The 19,568-nt window shown below is 50.3% G+C and overlaps 1 protein-coding gene across 2 annotated transcripts in view; it reads left to right on the top strand.

Annotated features, from left to right (window-relative positions):
* The first annotated feature begins 8,327 nt into the window (after positions 1 to 8,327).
* The window catches only part of BDKRB2 (bradykinin receptor B2), a 39,000-nt gene continuing 27,759 nt past the window's right edge, over positions 8,328 to 19,568 (top strand). Inside the window, exon 1 of one of the 2 annotated variants that reach the window (XM_023205578.2) lies at positions 8,328 to 8,484. The gene's annotated coding sequence lies outside the window, so the exon portion shown is untranslated. The remainder of the gene's footprint in view (positions 8,485 to 19,568) is intronic. The other variant, XM_023205579.2, reaches the window with a different exon arrangement.

Below are 19,568 nucleotides of genomic sequence, written 5' to 3'. Positions count from 1 at the left end.
AAGAAAGAAAGAAAGAAAGAAAGAAAGAAAGAAAGAAAGAAAGAAAGGGAAAGAAGGAAAGAAAGAAAGAAAGAAAGAAAGAAAGAAAGAAAGAAAGAAAGAAAGAAAGAAAGAAAGAAAGAAAGAAAGAAAGAGAGGGAAAGAAAGACCTGACACGGGGTAACTTGTAAAGAAAAGAGGTTGTTTGGCTCACAGTTCTGCAGACTGTACAGGAAGCATAGTGCTGGCATCTGCTTCTGGTGAGGGCTCAGGAAGCTTATGATCATGGCGGAAGGCAACTGGAAGGTGGCCTGTCATGTGGCAAGAGAGGAAGCAAGAGAGAGAGGGAGGAGTTGCCAGGATCTTTTAAACCACTGGCTCTTGAGGGAGCTCATCGAGTGGGAACTCATTACTGTGAGGACAGCACCAAGCCATTCCTGAGGGATTGCCCCCATGACCCAGTCATCAACCCCTCAGCCCACCTCCAACACCTTAGGTCACATTTCAATATGAGATTGGAAGGGGTCAAATATCCAAACCATGTCGCGGATGAGCCTCAAAAGCGTTTTGCTAAGAGAAAGAAGTCAGACACGAAAGTTTGCATATTGTAAGGTTTCATTTATATGAAATGTCCAGAATAGGCAAATCCATAGAATCGTAAAGTCAGCTGGTGGTGGCCAGGGGCTGGGCGGGGAGGGGGTTATGGGAGCAACTGCTTGGTGAGTAATGTAGTCCTCTTTGGGGGTGATGAAATGTTTTGGAACTGGATAGAAGTGAGAGTTGTACAATATTGCGAATGTACTAAACGCCACTGAATTACACACTTCAAAATGGGTAATTTTATGTTATGTGAGTTTCACCTTGATTTTTTCAAAAGAGAGGAAAAGGAGTGCTTGTGGCCACTGCCAAGAAGAGAAGAGTAATCCAGTGAGGATTGGGCTTTATGCAGATTCCCACCTGGCCATCCCAGTAGCCCTGTGATGGACCTATTCGTGTGAATACTTCCATTCTACTGATGAGGAGCCTGGGGCTCCTGCCCAGGCTTGTGTGAGTTGTGAGTGGCGGTGCTGGGTTTGAAGGCGTCTGTGAAGGTCTGTGGCTGTCTTGTGCAGTCCTTGCCACAGGCCTGCCGCTCTGCTTCTTGCCTCGTAACAATCATCTCATCTAATTTCCACAACCCGTACAGCAGATGCTATCTCTGTGTTATAAAGGGCATGGGTGGACAGGGGGGTTAGACCCACCCTGGTGACAAGTGATCAGAGGACAGGAGGACCCTGGCCCAGGGCCTTGAAGGAGGATAAATCATGGGGCACTTGGGAAGTCACAGACAGACAGTAAGAGGCTGTGATAAAGCGACTCAGAGGGAACGCAGGCTTTGGGAGCAGGCACATCATGCCGGGCTGGAGAGTAACGGGACTGGGTCTGCAGCGCTGCAAGGAAGGAAGTCCAGGGGAGGAACAACACACGCCAAGCACAGTGTGAGCCAAGAACAAGGCCCCAGGGCACTGGAGGCCTGGTCAGGTGAAGGAGCCGACTGGTAGACCCGCGGACCAGGGGGACATGGCTAGATCATGCAGGGCTCCTGCCAGGTGCCAACCCCCACTCCTGTGTCTCCCTGGAGGCAGGGGGGCCCCTTGTGCCACCTCTGGTGGCCAATAGGATGGAACCTGAACTTGGGATATGGAAGGCAGATGGGGTGGGGAGGGCAATGCTATGGGCAGGCTGAGCGGGCACCCTGGGACTCTGGCTCAGTTGTCCATCCCAGGAGAAGAGAGGCCTGAGGAATTCCAGGAGGCGAGGGGAGGAGCCGGCCCCACTGCCCCTGCCTCAGAGTCCCCCAGGCGGATGTCCCAGCACCAGGAAGTGAGTAACTGCCGCTCCAGACCTGCAGACGACAGCTCCACTGCCAAGGACAGAATTAGGAAGCATGGCCAGGCCGACTGCCAGGCTGAGGGCTACTTCCCGCCAAACCTGGGGATGATCGATTATCTGCCATCCCCATCAGACCAGGACCCACCGTCACCTCCCAGGGCAGCAGACAGACAGACGGACGGAGAAAGAACTGGTCTCTTTTCTTCACCTTGCCCTCCACCTCAGGCCCCTCTCCATCTCACTTCTGAAGGTTTTTGCACCAGGAATAGCCAGGACTTTGTTTGCTTGAAGCATTTGTTTCTTCCAAATGCATTTCATAAACCCTTCAGAGGACTTCGCATATTTCCTTAACACTAAGGACCTCTATTTATAAGACACCAGCTTTTAGGGGAAAGGATAATAGCAGATTAAATCTACCCACTTGAATTTCTTTTTTTTTTTTTTTGAGACGGAGTCTTGCTCTGTCGCCCGGGCTGGAGTGCGGTGGCCAGATCTCAGCTCACTGCAAGCTCCGCCTCCCGGGTTTACGCCATTCTCCTGCCTCAGCCTCCGGAGTAGCTGGGACTACAGGCGCCCGCCACCTCGCCCGGCTAGTTTTTTGTATTTTTTTTTTAGTAGAGACGGGGCTTCACCGTGTTAGCCAGGATGGTCTCGATCTCCTGACCTCGTGATCCGCCCGTCTCGGCCTCCCAAAGGAGAAAAGTCTCTGAGTGGGGGAAGTCCCTGCCAAGCCCTGGGCGAGGAACTAGGCAGTTCCTCTCTCCCTTGTTTGCACAGCAACCTCTGGAGGTGGAGGGTAGGGCTCATTTCCCCAGAGAACTTGCTCCAGGTCTCTGTGCTGGAAGCGGTGGTGCCCGGTTCAGAGACGCTCAAAGTGAGTCCAAGGTGTTCCATCCAGCGGCCACGCTTTCCATTCAAACTGGGACTTGCTTCAAAGGCAGAAAGAAGACAGCGGCGTTCTAACAGACACCAAGGCAAGAGACCCCGTCACATCCTTCCTTGCTGGTGTTGTTTCCCTACATTGGCTAACCACACCCACCGAAAATGGTGCTTAGGAGGAAAGGGGAGGGCAGGGCCCCCGAGTTCCTGCTCCTTTCAGTCCCCCCACTCCCTGTAAGAGGAAGGTAGAGAGTGCTGATGAAACATGCACATACCAAGAAGTGAAAGGAAAACAGATGAGCTTGTTTTCTACAGTGTTTCTGCTGTCCTGGTAAAAACAAAATACACGTGCGCCTGCAAGCTGTGAAATAGAAATTGCACAACCCTGGTCGTTTTAAATAAGAGCTAAATGCACTGGTTTTTGTGTTTGTAACTGGCCTTGAGTGATATCAAGGTAAATGGTAAATGCATGCTAATAATTTAACATTTTAATTTTTCTATACTTGAAACAACATTAAATAGCAAATTTTAAATACGCCATGACAGGCCGGGAGCAGGTGGCTCACTCCTGTAATCCCAGCACTTTGGGAGGCTGAGGTGGGGAGATCACTTGAGGTCAGGAGTTTGAGACTAGCCTGGCCAACATGGTAAAACCTCATCTCTACCAAAAATACAAAAATTAGCTGGGCATGGTGGCACACACTTGTAATCCCAGCTACTCGACAGGCTGAGTCAAGAGAATCTCTTGAACCTGGGAGGCGGAGGTTACAGTGAGCCAAGATGACACCACACCACTGCACTCCAGCCTGGGAGGCAACAGAGTGAGACCTGGTCTCAAAATAACAAACACACAACAACAAAAAGGAACACTTGTCATGACAAGTCAAAAGAGAGACCACAGAAGAAAGGAAAAAGCCTTATGACTTAATACCTTTACCAACATTTCTTTCCCGCTTTTTGAGGAACGGGCCCCTTTCTCACTTTGTACGGAGTCCCACAAATTCTGTAGTTGGCCTGGCTGTCATACGTTTTTGTGAATGCTCAGGAAAGGATGGTGGCTGGAGGTAGAGCAGTGCAAGAAGAAACAGAGCAATAGGAAAGGGGGAAATTCCGCTTACAACAACAGCATGTGTAATATGATCCTGTTCATGTAAAGTGGGGTATATTGAAGTACAGACATATATAACACTATATAATGAATATATGTAAACACACAGAAACATGGCTTCAAATTCTTTTTTTTTTTTTAATTTGAGACACAGTTTCACTCTGTTGCCCAGGCTGGAGTGTAGTGGTGCCATCTCGGCTCACTGCAACCTCCGCCTCCTGGGTTCAAGCGATTCTTCTGCCTCAGCCTCCCGAGTAGCTGGGATTACAGGCTCCTGCCACCACACCTGGCTAATTTTTGTATTTTTGTATTAAGAGATGGGGTTTCACCATGCTGGCCAGGCTGGTCTCAAACCCCTGACCTCAAGTGATCCACCTGCCTCGGCCTCCCAAAGTGCTAGGATTACAGGCATGAGCCACCGCACCCAGCTGGCATCAAATTCTTAATCATCTCCAAGCTCTACACTTTTCAGTTGATTTTCACTTTTTATCGTACACATTAAGTTCAAACAGTAGAGAAACAACACATCCATATTATGTATGTGATCAGCTTTTTTTTTTTTTTTTTGAGACAGAGTCTCACTCTGTTGCCCAGGCTGGAGTGTAGTGGCATAATCTTGGCTCACTGCAACCTCTGTCTCCCAGGATCAAGTGATTCTCCTGCCTCAGCCTCCCGAGTAACTGGCATTACAGGTGTGTGCCACCACTACTGGCTCATTTATATATATTTTAGTAGAGACAGGGTTTTGCCATGTTGGCCAGGCTGGTCTTGAACTCCTGACCTCAGATGATCCGTCTGCCTTGGCTTCCCAAAGTGCTGGGATTACAGGCGTGAGCCACGGCACTCGGCCATGATCAGCTTTTTTAAAACGCTGCATTTTCATCTGGGGGAAGGGAAGACATGCAGATGGAGTCAGACTTGGGCTCAGCTCTTGCCTCTGCTGTTTCCAGACTGCAGGATTTAGGCCAAGTTAAGTAACTTCTCTCAGCCTCTGATTCTCCATCTGTAAAATGGGGATACTGACTGGTAACCATATCACTGGGCTGTTGTGAAGGGTCGTGTGCTTATTACGGGCTTGCTACAGAGATCACTTGACAGCGAGTTGAGTCACCATGCGGGGCTAGGGCTGGGGGGTCAGGCCTGTGCCAGAGGACAGCGCCCCCACAGGCCGTGCAGGAGGCCTCTAGGAAGGGACGCCAGAGGCAGAGACGGCATTCACGGGCACATGGGCTGGGAGGTGCTTTGGGGACGCAGAGGCTCTGTAGGGTTCTTAGGTGTGAGCGTTAGCGCCAAACTACAGGCTCTGTATGGGTTTTGCCATGAACCCAAATCAGCGCTTATCCTCTGACCCTGCTTTCCCGTTTCCCTGCTGGTCTGTCTGACGTGAGTGTAACTGGTCAGCCTTTTGCAGGGCAGCTGCTGATCCACAGAGGACCAGGGAGTGGCTTTCTGGAGGCGACGAATAGAATAATGGCCTTCCCGGGAGCACCTGTGCCTCACACACAGACATGTGGAAAGAATGTTCGGGAACATCGGGGTGGAGGGTGGACATTCATAAACAAACATATACATACATGCCTACAGCCCGCTTTTATGCTATTCTGTTTGGCCTGGTCTTTCCTTCATCCCAGGAAGGTTGGATCTGGGCACTTTTCCCCATAGATTGCTTGTGGTCCTTGCAGAGGGCGCCTTCTGTGTGCCGGGCCATAAATAGCAACAAGTAAGACGGAGTCCTTGCCTCCTGGTGTTCTCAGTCCGCCAAGAAAAATTCCAGGGTGTGTTAGAAAACAGGCAGGCAAGAGGTGCGGACTGGACCAGGGGCTTCAGGAAAGGCCCCCATGCAGTCTCCCAAGAGAAGAGCAGGCATTCAAGCGAGGGCGAGAAAAGGCATTTCAGGCAGAGATGGTCACATCAAAGGCCCTGGGTCAAGTGCAATCCTGCCCCACTCAGGAGCATAAGGGGGATCTGTGGGACAGAAGTAGAGGGCCGGCCATGGCTGGGGAGGCTGCAGTGGCCTGGGAGGAGGGAGCAGGAGGAATAGCTTCTTACCGTGCCATGTGAAGGAGCCCTGCTAAGTGGGGCAGGGTTTTGCCAAAATAACTGGATCCCTCCTGTGGTCCTTGCTGAATGCAGTTTGGCTGACTTGAATCTGGAGCCTTTACAGGGCTGAGCCACCTCCTGCAGATCTCAGCCAAGCAGTCTGAGTGGTGAGGAGTGTAATAAGGTTGCTGCTGCAGGGACTTTGCAGGAGTGTTGAGGCAAACCTTCTCATAGCAAAAATGCAGTACAAAAGTGTGCCATTCCAGACATAAACTGGGTGCTACTGAGTCCTCAAGGAACACTTTGAAATCCTCATCCTGGCTCTGCCCATAGGCAGGGGACTGGCCTCAGGGTAAACTCCTCCGAGGCACGGGGATGTCTGATTCATTCACTTCTACTTGACAATGTACTGCCTGGTTATGTGGGTACCTGATAAATGAGTGTGTGGGTGGATGGAGGGAAGGAGGGAAGGAGGGATGGACCAATGGATGGATGGATGGATGGATGGATGGATGGATGGATGGATGGATGGATCGATGGATAGATAGATGGATGGACAGACAGACGGGTGAATAAGTGAATGAATGGATGCATAGGTGGATAGGCAGGTGGGTGGATGTGTGGGTAGATACCAGTGTAGATGAATGGAAGAATGTGTAATTATTTTACAAGATTAAAAGATTATTTTGATAGCAGGACACAACATAGTGACACTCAGAGAAATGAAAGGTAGAACTTTTGTTTCTTACAGCTCCAAATGAGATGCTGTCAGGCTGGGCTGCATAGGATGTGCAGCTGGGGACAGGGTCCCAGCAAGCTGGAGCTATAGGTGGCAGCTGTGTGTGACACATGGGGTGGTGTTAAGGAGTTTTCCTTGGCTGCCTATGGATTGGCTGATTTGAATAATTTTGTGAGTTCCAGATGATGGGAACTGTCCATTATTATTTGGTACCTGGCTCCAAGGCAATCAGGGCAGGTGCCTAGTGGCCCAGAGTGTGAGAACCTGGTAAGAGAAAGGGCCAGAATGTGAACTTAATCAGCTGCTCACTGACTGGCCTCCCGCCAGGACATCAAAATTGGATTAAAGTAGACTTTTTAAAAAACTATATGACAGAAATGGACGGAGACGTGTGTAGATGGACAGATGTCTTTTGGAGATTTCTCTGTCAATGATATTTACAGAAGTGTCAACACTGGATTCAGATCCTTGAGGATTTTCAACTCATAGATGCAGAGCCCTACAATATCTAAGTTGGAAGAGACTTCAGAGGGTCTCTAGACGCTCACGCAGGTCTCAATATGTTGTGGATATCACAGCTCTTCAATATTTTAGTGAAAGCTATAGAAGAGGCTCCATAGGGGATAAAGCACAGACACACCTTTTCAGAGGGCTGGTGGACGCTGGGCAGCCTATCCACAGACCTCTGTCCCCAACTGGAAAGTCAGGAAACTCCAGATTAAGGAGCCCTGACTTTATGTGGTTGTGGTTGAACAGGCAGGTGCACAGAGGAGTCAACCACACAGCCAAGCCAGGGAGGGCCTTCACTCAAGGGCCTATAGCCACTTCACAGCCAAGACAGGGCTAGTGCCCAGGCCGCCCATAAACTCATCTGAGACTCTGTTTCCCTGTCTCCATGATGATGGGATCAGGCTGGATCGCTGGTTTATAGGCTTGATATGAATCAAGTCACAGGGAAGGGGAGCGGATGGGCTTGGGGGGCGTCCTCTGGCCCTGCTTTCTCTTCCCCAGATCCACTGGGCCCACTCTTATCTGTTCTCTTCTGAAATAAAGGTTTTAAGGCTTCAAAAAAAAATATTTTAAAAGTCCCTGCCCTTTCCAGCTCCTACCGTCTCAGGCCTGGGAGTGTAAAGTGCTACAGATTGTTAGTAAGTCTTTGAGCAAAACCGAGAAAGCCGATCTGAGCATTGACATGGAAGAAACCACCACCATATATCTCCAAAGATACGGCCGCGTGTCTCAGGGGAGCACAAACACCCATCCCCAGGAAACAGGACAGCTTCTGCCACTGTCGCCCTTGGGAGCTGTACAAAGAAATCCCAGGACTCCCCCTGCCCTCTTGGCCACCCTCTGTTTACACCTTCCGCGTAAATGCCCACTGTTTACATCCAAAACTCAGACACAAAACAACCACCTTAGGAAAATAAATAGTGATAAGAAATAAATGTTGCGTGAGGCAAATTTATTCACATGGGGCTCCACAGGCCACTTTGTGGTCAGCCAGGAGGGACGCTTTTGCCATACCACGACTCCAGTGGGCAGCAAACATGGAAATCTTCCAAGAGCCTTGCTGGCCCCCAGGGCTCAGAGGGTGGCAGAGTGGAGAGCAAAGGTGACCGCAGCCACCCTGGCCCCACAGGCAGCCTGGCTCGGGCTGGGCAGGAGAGCAGCTCGGCTGGAGGCGGAGGGGGAAGTGCCCAGGAGGCTGATGACATCACCACCCAGCCCTTGAAAGATGAGCTGTTCTCGCCGCCACTACAGCTCTGGCCTCTGGGCTCCAAGGAGGGGTGGGGACGGTGGGGACATCAGGCTGCCTGGCAGTACCCAGGGAGTGACTGAAGTGCCCATGCTGCTTGCTCCGGAGAAGGTGGGTGCCGGGCAGGGGCTGGTCCAGCCGCCTCACCTTTGCTGGGAGGACAAGCTGTCCCAGCTCAGAGGGAAGGAGGGCAGGCAGCCGGGAGAAGTTTCCCTCTGGTCATGGGGAGTTGGGAAAAGTTCTCTTCCTTCCGGAGGCGAGGTCTGACAGGCAATGGGAAGAAGGGTTCCCAGCAGCAGGAATCGCCCTGTTTGTCTGTTGTAGGTTTCTCTTCTCTGAATCAAGGTGACAGACAGGCTTGTGTGTGTCCAGTGTGTGAGGGATTTCGTGATTGGATTTTCACATACTTTGGGTGGACACCTTGGAGTAAGGCAGCGAGGCGTGGTACAGCAGGGACGGGTGCTGGGTGGAGGCACCAGAACCTGGCTTTTCACTCACAGCCCTGCCACTCGTTGGCCCTGTGTGACCCTGGACAAGCTACTCAACCTCTCTAAGCCTCAGTTTCTCTGTCTGCAAAGCAGCCTGCTTGCTGGCTCCCGGGGGATGGCAGGGTTAAATCAGAAGCAGGCGGGAGGGGTTAGTGAATACTGGCTGATGTGCCTCCAGGAGGCAGGTGGTGGTGACTATCTCAGAAGGACTTAGTGGTCCTCGCTGATCGGGATGGGGGGCAGGATGGTGCAGGGGTTCCGAGCACCGGCTTTGCATCCAGCCCAGGTTGGAGTTCTAGTTCTGCTCTCACCCTGTGAGTGACGTTTTTGGGCGAGTTATTTTGTCCCCGTCTCCTGAACTGTAAAGAAGACCTGGTAATTTCTCTTTGTGGAAAGACAGAAGTAGGCTCTTGCCTGTGGAGCACCATGTGTGTCATAGGCACTAAATAAATGGCAGCTGTGGTTCGAGTTGCTGAAGAGTAGGTCGCTTCTGCAGCCTGGGTGGAGGTGGACAGCAGGTGTTGCTGTTCCGGGCAGGTCAGAATGTGCCTCACTGAGTCACAGGCCGCCTGTGGCTCGCCAGCCTACAGGAAATGGGAACTCTGGCACGGGTGTGGGGTGATGGGGGGCTCCCCAGCCAACCCCACCCCTAATTCCATTTCTGAGTGGGAGAAGGGCTTAGGTGGCAGGGGGACTGGTGAGCGACCCCAGAGGACATTGCTAACATCCCCTGCCCCAGGTTCTCTGGAGAAAAACCTGTGTGTGCTGTGTCCTTCAAGCCCTGGCAGCAGCAAGAGACATTCCACAGTCGTGAGCCCCACAAGCTTGGAGGAAGCATTTGCTGTTTCCCCTGCTTGGGGAAAGACAGCCAGGAGTAGGCGTCTGTGGATGAAAAAGAGGAAGCATGTGTGCTGTCCCCACAGGCAGGACCCCAGGCCTCATCCCAGCTCTCCCTGCAACCCTGCACTCCAAGCTTCTCACTGCACAGAGGAAACTGAGTCTCAGAGCGGGGACACGACCTCAGCCAGCCCTCCACTCAGTGTCCAGGGAAATCCCTCAACCTCTTTGGGGTTAAGTCTCTTTGGGATTCCCTCCCTTGCAAACAGGAGGAGGTTCCCATGGCTGGGCCTGCACAGTGGGTCTGAGGACTTTGAATTTGGTCGTTGCCTGCCAGTGGGATCCAACATGGAAATATTAGGTTGGTGCAAAAGTCGTTGCGGTTCTTGCCATTGGAAGTAACACCAAAAATCGCAATGACTTTTGCAACAGCCTAATAACTGCGCCACGTGGTCTCTGCTAACACAGTGACTGACTCAGTAACAAGTTCAAGGGCTCCAGGGGTAACATTAGGGCAGCCCCCTCACCTGTGCTGCTTGTGGTCAGGGAGGGGCCACCTGGGCAGAGCGGGGGAAGCCCTGCAGACTTGCCTGATGTCGTAGCCTATTTGAGCTGCTATAAGAAATACTTTAGACTGGGTAATTTATTGAAAAACAGACATTTACTGCTCACAGTGCTGGAGGCTGGGGAGCCCGAGATCAAGGCACTGGCAAATTGGGTGTCTGGTGAGGACCTAGTCCTCATAGATGGCATCTTCTATGTATCCTCATATGGTGGAAGGGTGAACACGCTCTCCCAGGCCTCTTTTAAAGAGCACCAGTTCCATTCACGAGGAGGGGGGACCTCATGATCTCATGACCCCCCAGAAGCCTCAACTCTTAATATCACCACCTTGGGGACTAAGTCTCAACAGGTGAATTTTGGAGGGACACAGGCATTCAGATCATAGCACCAGGAGACTCTGGTTTTCAGAATGAAAGCAGGGGCCTCATCTCTCCTCTCAAGCTGCCTCTTCTGCACTCAAAATGATGCCTAGCCCAACATGGGTCAGTGTTTGCTGAAATGCTGAATGGTTACATGAATAAATAAATATTGCTCATATAGCAGGCAATAAAAAAGCACACAGGGGCCGGGCGCGGTGGCTCAAGCCTGTAATCCCAGCACTTTGGGAGGCCGAGACGGGCGGATCACGAGGTCAGGAGATCGAGACCATCCTGGCTAACATGGTGAAACCCCGTCTCTACTAAAAAAATACAAAAAGCTAGCCGGGTGAGGTGGCAGGCGCCTGTAGTCCCAGCTACTCAGGAGGCTGAGGCGGGAGAATGGCGTAAACCCGGGAGGCGGAGCTTGCAGTGAGCTGAGATCTGGCCACTGCACTCCAGCCTGGGCGACAGAGCGAGACTCCGTCTCAAAAAAAAAAAAAAAAAAAGCACACAGGACCTATCACTAAGTGAATGAAGCCGCTCTGAAAAGGCATATGCTGTATGATTTCAACTATATGTGACATTCTGGAAAAAGGCACAACTATGAAGACAGTAAAAAATAAAAAAATCAATGGTTGCCAGGAATTAGAGGGAGGGAGGAGAGAGCTGGAGGAGAAAACCAAAGGACTTTTAGGGCAGTGAAACTTCTGTATGATACTATAATGGTAGATACATGGCATTATGCATTTGTCCAAACCCACAGAATGTCCATCACCAAGAGCGAACCCTGATGAAAACTATGGACTTTGGGTGATGATGATGTGTCAATGCAGATTCATCAATTACAACAAATTGACTGCTCTTGTGGGGGATTTGAGTAACGGGGGAGGCTATGCATGTGTGGGTACAGGGGATATACGGGAAGTCTCTGTACTTTCTGCTCAATTTTGCTGTGAATCTAAAACTGCTCTTAAAAAAAGAAAAAGGCACACAGAGCAGGTCTGCATGTTGCTTTGAGGATTCAGAAGGCACTTAGGACAATTACAGTACCTCAGGGTCATGAGGCAAAAATCAGACCTGCCAAGACTTAAGGCCCCAAATGCATCACTTCTGACATCCACTCGGTCCCGGAATCCCCTGCCCCGTGAATATCCATCTTAGTGTGCATGCCTTCAAGAATGGGGAGCTCACTACTTTGCAAGGCAGCCCATTCCATCTCAGGAGAGTTCTACTATTTAAAAGTTCTTCCTCCAACTATCCCCCACTGAGCAATGGGCCCACTTTCGTTTCCTTGGGGTTTGTACCATTCTAGTCCTATTGCTTCTCTCTGAGCTAAATATCCATAGCTACTGAATCTGCCCTCCATGAAAAGTGTTAAATCCTCAATTCCTCCTCTGAGTTCCTCTGGTTTTCCTGGGGACCTAAGGCTCTGCTTCCCCAAAACACCCACTCCAGGGTTTCTTTCAAGAGCAAACCTAAGGCATGAAGTATTTCTTTGACTCTTTCATCACTGACGGCTCTGGAGGATTCTGGAGGCTAGAAATGTGTACCCCTACCCCGCATACATTCCAAAAAAGTCATCACAGCATAAAGCAGGGTGGAACAAACACAGCTCTGGATTTGAATTCCACCCTTATCACTTACCTACCAGGAAAGTTCTCTGAGCCTCAGTTTCTTCTCCTGTACAATGGGGATCATCATTCCTGTTTTTGAGGACCACTGGGAGGCTGACCTCTGATTGTGCTGATGTAGTGAAAGCGGGTGTCAGGCACACTGCAGGAGCTCAGGTACCAGACGGACGGTCTACAGAGGCAGGAGTGAGGGTCTGGGACGGTCACAGAGATTGCATTTGCCTTGCAGTAAGGCCACAGCCGCTCGAGGGTGTCCAGAAAAAAGCCCTCTCTGACATGCACACACTCCTGTGTCCAGGCAATGAGCCTGCAGGCACTGATAGCAAGAGTCCTTCTCACGCTTCTCTTCAGGGCTCAAACTTTAGATTCACTCTGGCCTGTCCCATCCCATTCACTGCCAACCCCTCTGACCCTCTCTGATCTGTGCCACCGGTGAAGGGCAGTGAGGAGGGGGGCAGGGGGCACAGAGAAGTGGCCCAGCTGAGCGACATCTGGAAATGAGCAGTGCCTGCGGGGACGTCCGCGGGGTGTTGCGACCTGCACAGCGCCAGGCTCCAGCACAGCCCTGTCACTTCTGTGGTTGCTATCATGATCATGAGGTTGATTCTCCTCTTCTCTGCGGGTTTCCTAAGGGGTCACACTCCAGTGGCAGGGGTGGTCTGCTGGAGAAAGACTAAATTTTATTGTACATTAGAAGCACCTGCAGGCTGGTCACCCACGCAGGTGTCAGGGCCCTGCTCTGGGGACTGTGATTTGAGGTCTGGGTACTATTCACCGAAATGACAGACTGTGGCAAGTCTCAGTCAGTCGAGGTTTACTGAGTTGATAAGCTTCAAATGACGTTTATCGAGAGTTTGAGGGTGCACCTGGGAAAAACACAAACCACAGAAAATATATGTGGCCTATGCTCTCCGAAGAGGTTTTCCTGAGGCTTAGTATTGTAAATCAAAGAGAAACTGACTGAGGCAGGTCTCAATTATTTTTAAAGTTTATTTTGCCAAGGTTAAGGACGCACCCAGGAAAGAGGGACACAAAATCACAGGAAACATCTCTGGCCCATGATTCTTTCAAAGAAGGGGCTTCACTATTTAAAGGGAAAAGAGCAGGCGGTAGGGGAAAGAGGGAGGAAAAAGAGGGGAAAGGTAGCATAGAGAAGCAAACAGTAGCACCCCTTTGAGCCTTTTCATTCACTTCACTGAATGCACATTTTTCATGTGAAAGAAGCAGGTGGAGGGATCATCAATTCGGCGTTCACCTGGTGCTCAGTCAATCTGCATTTTTATATAAGATAAAATAATCACAGGGCTGGGCACTGTAGCTCACGCCTGTAATCCCAGCAGTTTAGGAGGCCAAGGTGGGTGGATTACCTGAGGTCAAGAATTCAAGACCAGCCTGTCCAACATGGTGAAAGCCTGTCTCTACTAAAAATACAAAAATTAGCCAGGCATGAGAAGCTGAGGCAGGAGAATCATTTGAACCCAGCAGGCAGAGGCTGCAGGGAGCTGAGATCGCACCGCTGCACTCCAGCCTGGGCGACAGAGCAAGACTCTATCTCAAATAATCATAATCATAATCATAATCATAGCGTATAGGAAGCTGTCAGATATGCACTCGCCTCAGGTGAGCAGAGGGATGACTTTTGGTTCTATCCTTTGTCCCATACCTGTGAAGCTAAGCTGTTAATTTACATCATGAGGGTGAAATACAACACAGCTGCTTGAAGATAAAGATCTCGGGACCCACAAGGAATTTCCCTGTGAGCAAAATGAGAGGGAGGGAAGTCTTACCCACTTAGACACAAAACAGGAGGCAGGTTGCATGACCCAGCTCCCAGCTGGACTTTTCCCTTTGGCTTAGTGAGTTTGGGGTCCCGGGATTTTAATTTTATTTTTCTTTCGCAGTATTTACACATGTCCTTGAAGTGGTGAAAGTATGTAGAAGAGGAGGTTAGGCAGAAGGAGAACTCATCTCATCTTGCCCTTGCCTTGTTTTCGTGCTGTCCCTGGGGACATCAGCACCATCAGTGTGACTCTAACAGATTTGAGTGTGAGGAGCTAGGCTTGGATTGCGGACCTCAAGTTACAATTGATGTGTCCTTGTTTTGTGGTAAGATCCACATCCTGAAAGGTTTCACCCAATAAAGAACAATGTGTGGGGGTAGTCATGGGGAGATATCTGAGGCCTTTTCTTTTCTGTGGGGGTCTGGCTAATGTCTAAGCTTGTGAGATTACAGCTGTCATTAGGAAGAAGGATGACAATATTGCTTGACTCAGTCTCCAGGCTTAACTTTCCCTTTGGCATAAAGCGTTTGGGGGTCCCAATATTTCTGTTACAGTCCCCAAGGACTGGCTAATATCTCTGGGGATTTCAAAACAGATGGGCCACACTTTGAAACAAGCTACCTTAGCAAATGATCTGTCCTGGACCCAAAAGCCACTCTCCTCAGGCCCTTCGTCCGAGTCCCACCAGCCAAGAGACTTGGGGTCCCCACACCTGTTCCTCACTCTCTGGCACCTGTGCTTGTGTGCCAGCTGCCTCCGGAAAGGACAGAAACCCTCCCCGCTCCAAGTTATTAGCAAATTGAACATCTCCGCAAAAACGTAAATGGACAGATTGTGAAATGCACACAGCTCACAGCTAGCTCCCTTCAAGGTAGATTTGGGTCCAGACATTTCTGGAAGCATCGGGCCGTGCCCTGCCTCCCCTACCAAACAGGAAGCCCCTTCGGGGAAAAGACTGGGCCTCTCCCTCAGCCCCTGGCATCCAGGCTCGTGCTTGGCACCTGCTGTGCTCTGAGAGTGCAGGGGCTCACTCCCTGACCACAGAGGGAGGCTGTCTGGGGTTCTCCCGGAGCCTCGGAGATTGTACCTTCTGCATGCACAACTGCACCTGGGGAACATCCCCCCACTCTGGAGCCCAGTGGCCAGTTAGCAAAGTGAGAGGTGAGAGAAGGGACCGCTTGGGTCTTCTTTGAACAGAAAGATTCAGACGGCAATGGCTAGAACACAAGAACAGGGCAGGGGAGGCAGAAGAGGGCCTGCACACCTGATACAGGTGTGCTCACACACGGGCTAGGGCCTGCAGATGAGGGGTCTGGTGCTGATCATTTGTGACAGCCAAAAATAGTGAACACCAGGGGGGACTCCTCAAATGAACTGTAGCTTGAGCACATTAGGGAGATGGACTCTGTGAAGATGATTCCTCTCTCCACCCACTTCCCTTCTCCCTCCTGCCCCCGCTCCTCCTCTTTCAGAAGCCAAGCACAGGAACTGAATCCCTCTCCGCTCCTCCCCTGCTGTGTGACCTAGGGCAAGACATGTGGTCTCTGGGATCCTTCGTTCCTTCAGCTAAAAATAATGGTAGAATTGGTAACTACCTATGAAAACCGGGAACTCCCTGCAGAGGCTGGTGCATTACAGGGCAGTCCTACTCTGAAACACTGTGAGACCATTGAAAAGCGAGGTGGGTCAACAGATTATTAAATGCAAGGAAGTGAGGACACAGCCGGCGGTGCATTTGGGGTGCTTCTGCAGGCGTCCTTACACATGGATAGATGCACATCTGCTCCTGAAAGCTCAGGAGATGTCTGGAAAGCAACAGGAGACACCAGTGAGCCTGGCTGTCTCTGGGGGCGACGGGCAGGGACAGGACCTGGAGGCAGACTTACCCCTCACTGTATTCTATTTTGCACTCTGAAATGTTACCATGAGGATGCATATCTCTTTGCAAAAATGTATATATAAAAGGCAAAATAAACTTGAATAGAAATAAACAACTTGAAAATTTGAGAAAACACTGTTACTCAAAAGGAAGACCATCAAAGAGACGGATCATCAAAACTGAAATCACAGATATTTGAGAAATGACTGACTATAAGAACACTGCTTACCAAACTTATGGGATGCAGCCAAAGCCATAGTCAGGGGAGGATTCATGCCTTTAAAATTTTAAATTATTAAGCCAAAAAGATTGCAAAAAAAATGTTCAATTCAATAAACCAGAAAATAATGACCCTAAAAAGTAGAAGAAAGAAAAGAATTACAAAAACAAAATGACAAGTGAGAAAGATAAAAAGCAATATCAGTAGGTCATCTAAGGATGGCTCTTTGAAGAGCAGACAGGAGAAGGGCAATCCCAGGAAGTGCTATGTGCTATGCACAGAATTAGAATAAGTTGATGGCCAGAGATCAATGGGTGGCTGCTGGCTTGGGTGGTAAACAGTAGCCTGCAGCCAAAGTGGGGCACAGTGATGCAGCCTTTACTGGGAGAATGCCTGGGAAGCAAGATTTGCCTGGGTGGGGGTTTCCATCAGCACCCCGAGAAAGGCCTCCTTTCCACCCTGGCCCCCATTTCTTTAGTGGGTTTTGCTAGTGATCTTTTATCTCTGAACAGCAGGCACCTCATCTATAAAAAGGTAGGATAGCAGTTGCTAACCCGCCTCCCCCATTCCATGGCCCCTGCCTGCTTCATACCCTTTACAGGAGCTCAGTCTGAGCCCACAGCCCAAACAGGCTCATCGATGTGCTAGCTATTTCGCCACCGGTATTTTTTTAGCAGTTAATATTCAGAAATTGGCACCAACTGTCCCAGTTGTTCAACAGCCCTGGGTTAGGTTACTAGGCCAATTACTTGCGGAGTAACCCAGGGCAGGTCACTGACCTCTCCGAACCTCTCCTTTCTCACCTGTATGATAAAGACTACTGCTGTGCCAAAGCAATAGGACTGTGTTTGAAAGTACCCAGACTGTGCCCAGACTCAAGAAGCTGGTTTATTCCTTCTTCCCTTAACCGTTTACTGAGAGGCTGCTCAGGGCTCCCCTCAGCTCAGATATCTTTCCCCACAGGGAGCTGAGAGCCTGGTGGGAGAGACAGGCAGAGACCCAAGTGGTTCTAACATAGCTCTCTGAACTTGTAACCCCAAGTACTGTCCCCAGAGGACCCTGGGACAGTCACACTAATGATTTGTCCCTAAACCTCCAGCATCAGGAGCCATGTGGCAGGATCTCCGCTCTTCTTCTTCCTGGGCCTCTGTGTGGACCACCCAAACACACACACACACACACACACACACACACACACACACACGTGTACACACGCAAGCTGCCTCTTTGCTGCCTGCATGTCCCAACACCAGCTTATGACACATCTACAATGTCTGATGTGTCGTTGTGGGCAAGTTTCAAGTTGGAGGACCTAGACCCAGGTAAAGTAGAGGGTCTGCCTTAGTGAGGGAGGGCGTGCAGTGGAAAGAAAGGGCAGGGGAGACTGCCCAGTGCCATGGATGTATGCTCGAGCCCCAGGGCACCCTTGACCCCCCAAATGATCACAAGTATCCCCCCAATAAACCTGCCAAGTAGGTATTGTGTCTCCACCTGACAATTGAGGAAATGCTCCCTAGAGGTGAGACAGAACTAGTTAGAGATTGGGCTGGCCCTGGAGCCTGGCCTGGGTCTTCCCATCACATCCTGCCTCCCTGCATAAGCAAAGGTGTAGAGGTGGGAACTCCCAAAGCTCCTCAGGCAGGGCCAGGGCAGACCACTGGGGCAAGAAGGGGATAGGAGGGGAAGGAAGAACTGGGGCTGGAGAGATGGGTAGGAGCCTGAGTCCCTGGCCTGGGCCTCCCCATGGTAGGCAGTGATCCAAAAGCCCCAGCCAGAGCCCTCTGCCCTGTGATGGGGGGGCCCTGCTTGTCCCCACACTCCCTGCCCTCCAGTCCTCCCCAGTCCTCATGTTTTCCATGACGATGAGTAGCAGCCGCAGGGACTTTCCTTGTAAGTGGCCTGGGCCATATCTTCCGGGAGTCTGTTTGGACTGTGGTGTCTGTGGCTGAGGGGGTGGAGGTGGGGGCACCCAGGGTCATCACTTGACAGAACAATCTGGGGATTTGGGGGAAAGCGGAGGTGACTGTCATGCCTGAGACAGGATGGGAACCAACAGGAAGGATTCCTGAGTGTCAGGGATGATCACACTGGATCCTCACAACAGCCGTCCTGCCAGGGGCAATGCTCCTTATCCCACAAGCGAGGACCTGGGCTCTGACAGGAGGCCACGCACTTACAGTCCCACCCTTAGTGACCGGCAGAGCTGGGATTTGAACACCCTTGGTGAGATTCCCTTGTCCAGCCTCCTTCATTGAATAGCAGGTTTGCCTCACACACCAGAGTCGGGGTGGCCTCCGGGCACATCCAGGGGATGTCCCCAAATCCCCAAATGTGGTTTGAGTCCCAGTGCCTCCTCTCTCCAGCCTCCAAACCCTCACCTACGCAATGGTGCCTTGCCCAGCTCACAGGCTATGAAAAGGGGTGAGACGAGACAGTGTCCCCTAAATACATCTGACAGCACTTTTGAATGGAAACGAGAAAAAGAAAATACTATAAGCATCCAGATTGACTGGAGGTTGGGGAGTTGGTGGGGACAGGGATAGGCAATCCATAAAGCAAGAAAATCAGGCTGGGTTCAGGTTTTTCTGCTGTAGTGAATGCATCAGAGCCGTCAGGGGGGCAGCTGTAGACTGAGAGAGAGCCGGTGTGATGCTGAATGGTTCTTCACAAGAGAAGGCAGCAGAAAGACAGGCTCAAATGTGAGAGGGTGCCCAGAAAATGCCATGCCTGCAGCTTCATGAAAAAAACACTCAAAGAGATAACCCAGCCAGCAGAGATGTGAATCAAAGTGAAGATTGGAGGCTGGAGAAGGGTTTGTCTCTGTCCTTGTCCTTTGTTTCATGGGGACACCAAATTATGGAACCAGGCTGCATTCTGTGAGAATGAGTGGATTTTGCAGCCCAGGAGAAAATCTCACCGGCCCAGAGCTTCTCTCCACTGGCTCCCAGCTGGTTGCTTCTTTTCAGGTTATTAGAAGCCCTCTGATTCTACCTGCTCAGGAAGTGGTTGGGTGCTATGGGCCACCATTAAACAAACAGTTCATAAATAGTTTAAACATTTCATTTTAAATTCAAACATGATTGTGGGTTTCTTTACCAGCTTTTATGTAAGCAAAACCTTTCCTTTAAGCACGAATTGGCTGATTATCTTTCTTACATAAATAAACTCATAATTCATTCCAAATACTTGGCTTATTTAAATATTTTTATTGCCAAAGCAATATATGTTCTTCATAGAAAACGTGGATACTATGACAAACAATAAAGAAAACCCAAAAGCATCCTACGATCTCATGCTCAAAGACAACCACTGCCAGTAATCATTTGGTATTTTGCCTTCTCAACTTTTGAACCTTGTTGTATATACAATTTGGTTACCCAGATTTTTGTTCCCTTAACATGTTATCAGAAATATTCTCGCATTTTTGGTGAACTCT

The sequence above is a fragment of the Piliocolobus tephrosceles genome, chromosome 6 (assembly GCF_002776525.5).
Source record: "Piliocolobus tephrosceles isolate RC106 chromosome 6, ASM277652v3, whole genome shotgun sequence".
In the NCBI taxonomy this organism is placed as follows: domain Eukaryota; kingdom Metazoa; phylum Chordata; class Mammalia; order Primates; family Cercopithecidae; genus Piliocolobus; species Piliocolobus tephrosceles.
This window is presented reverse-complemented; position numbering and strand designations above follow the sequence as displayed.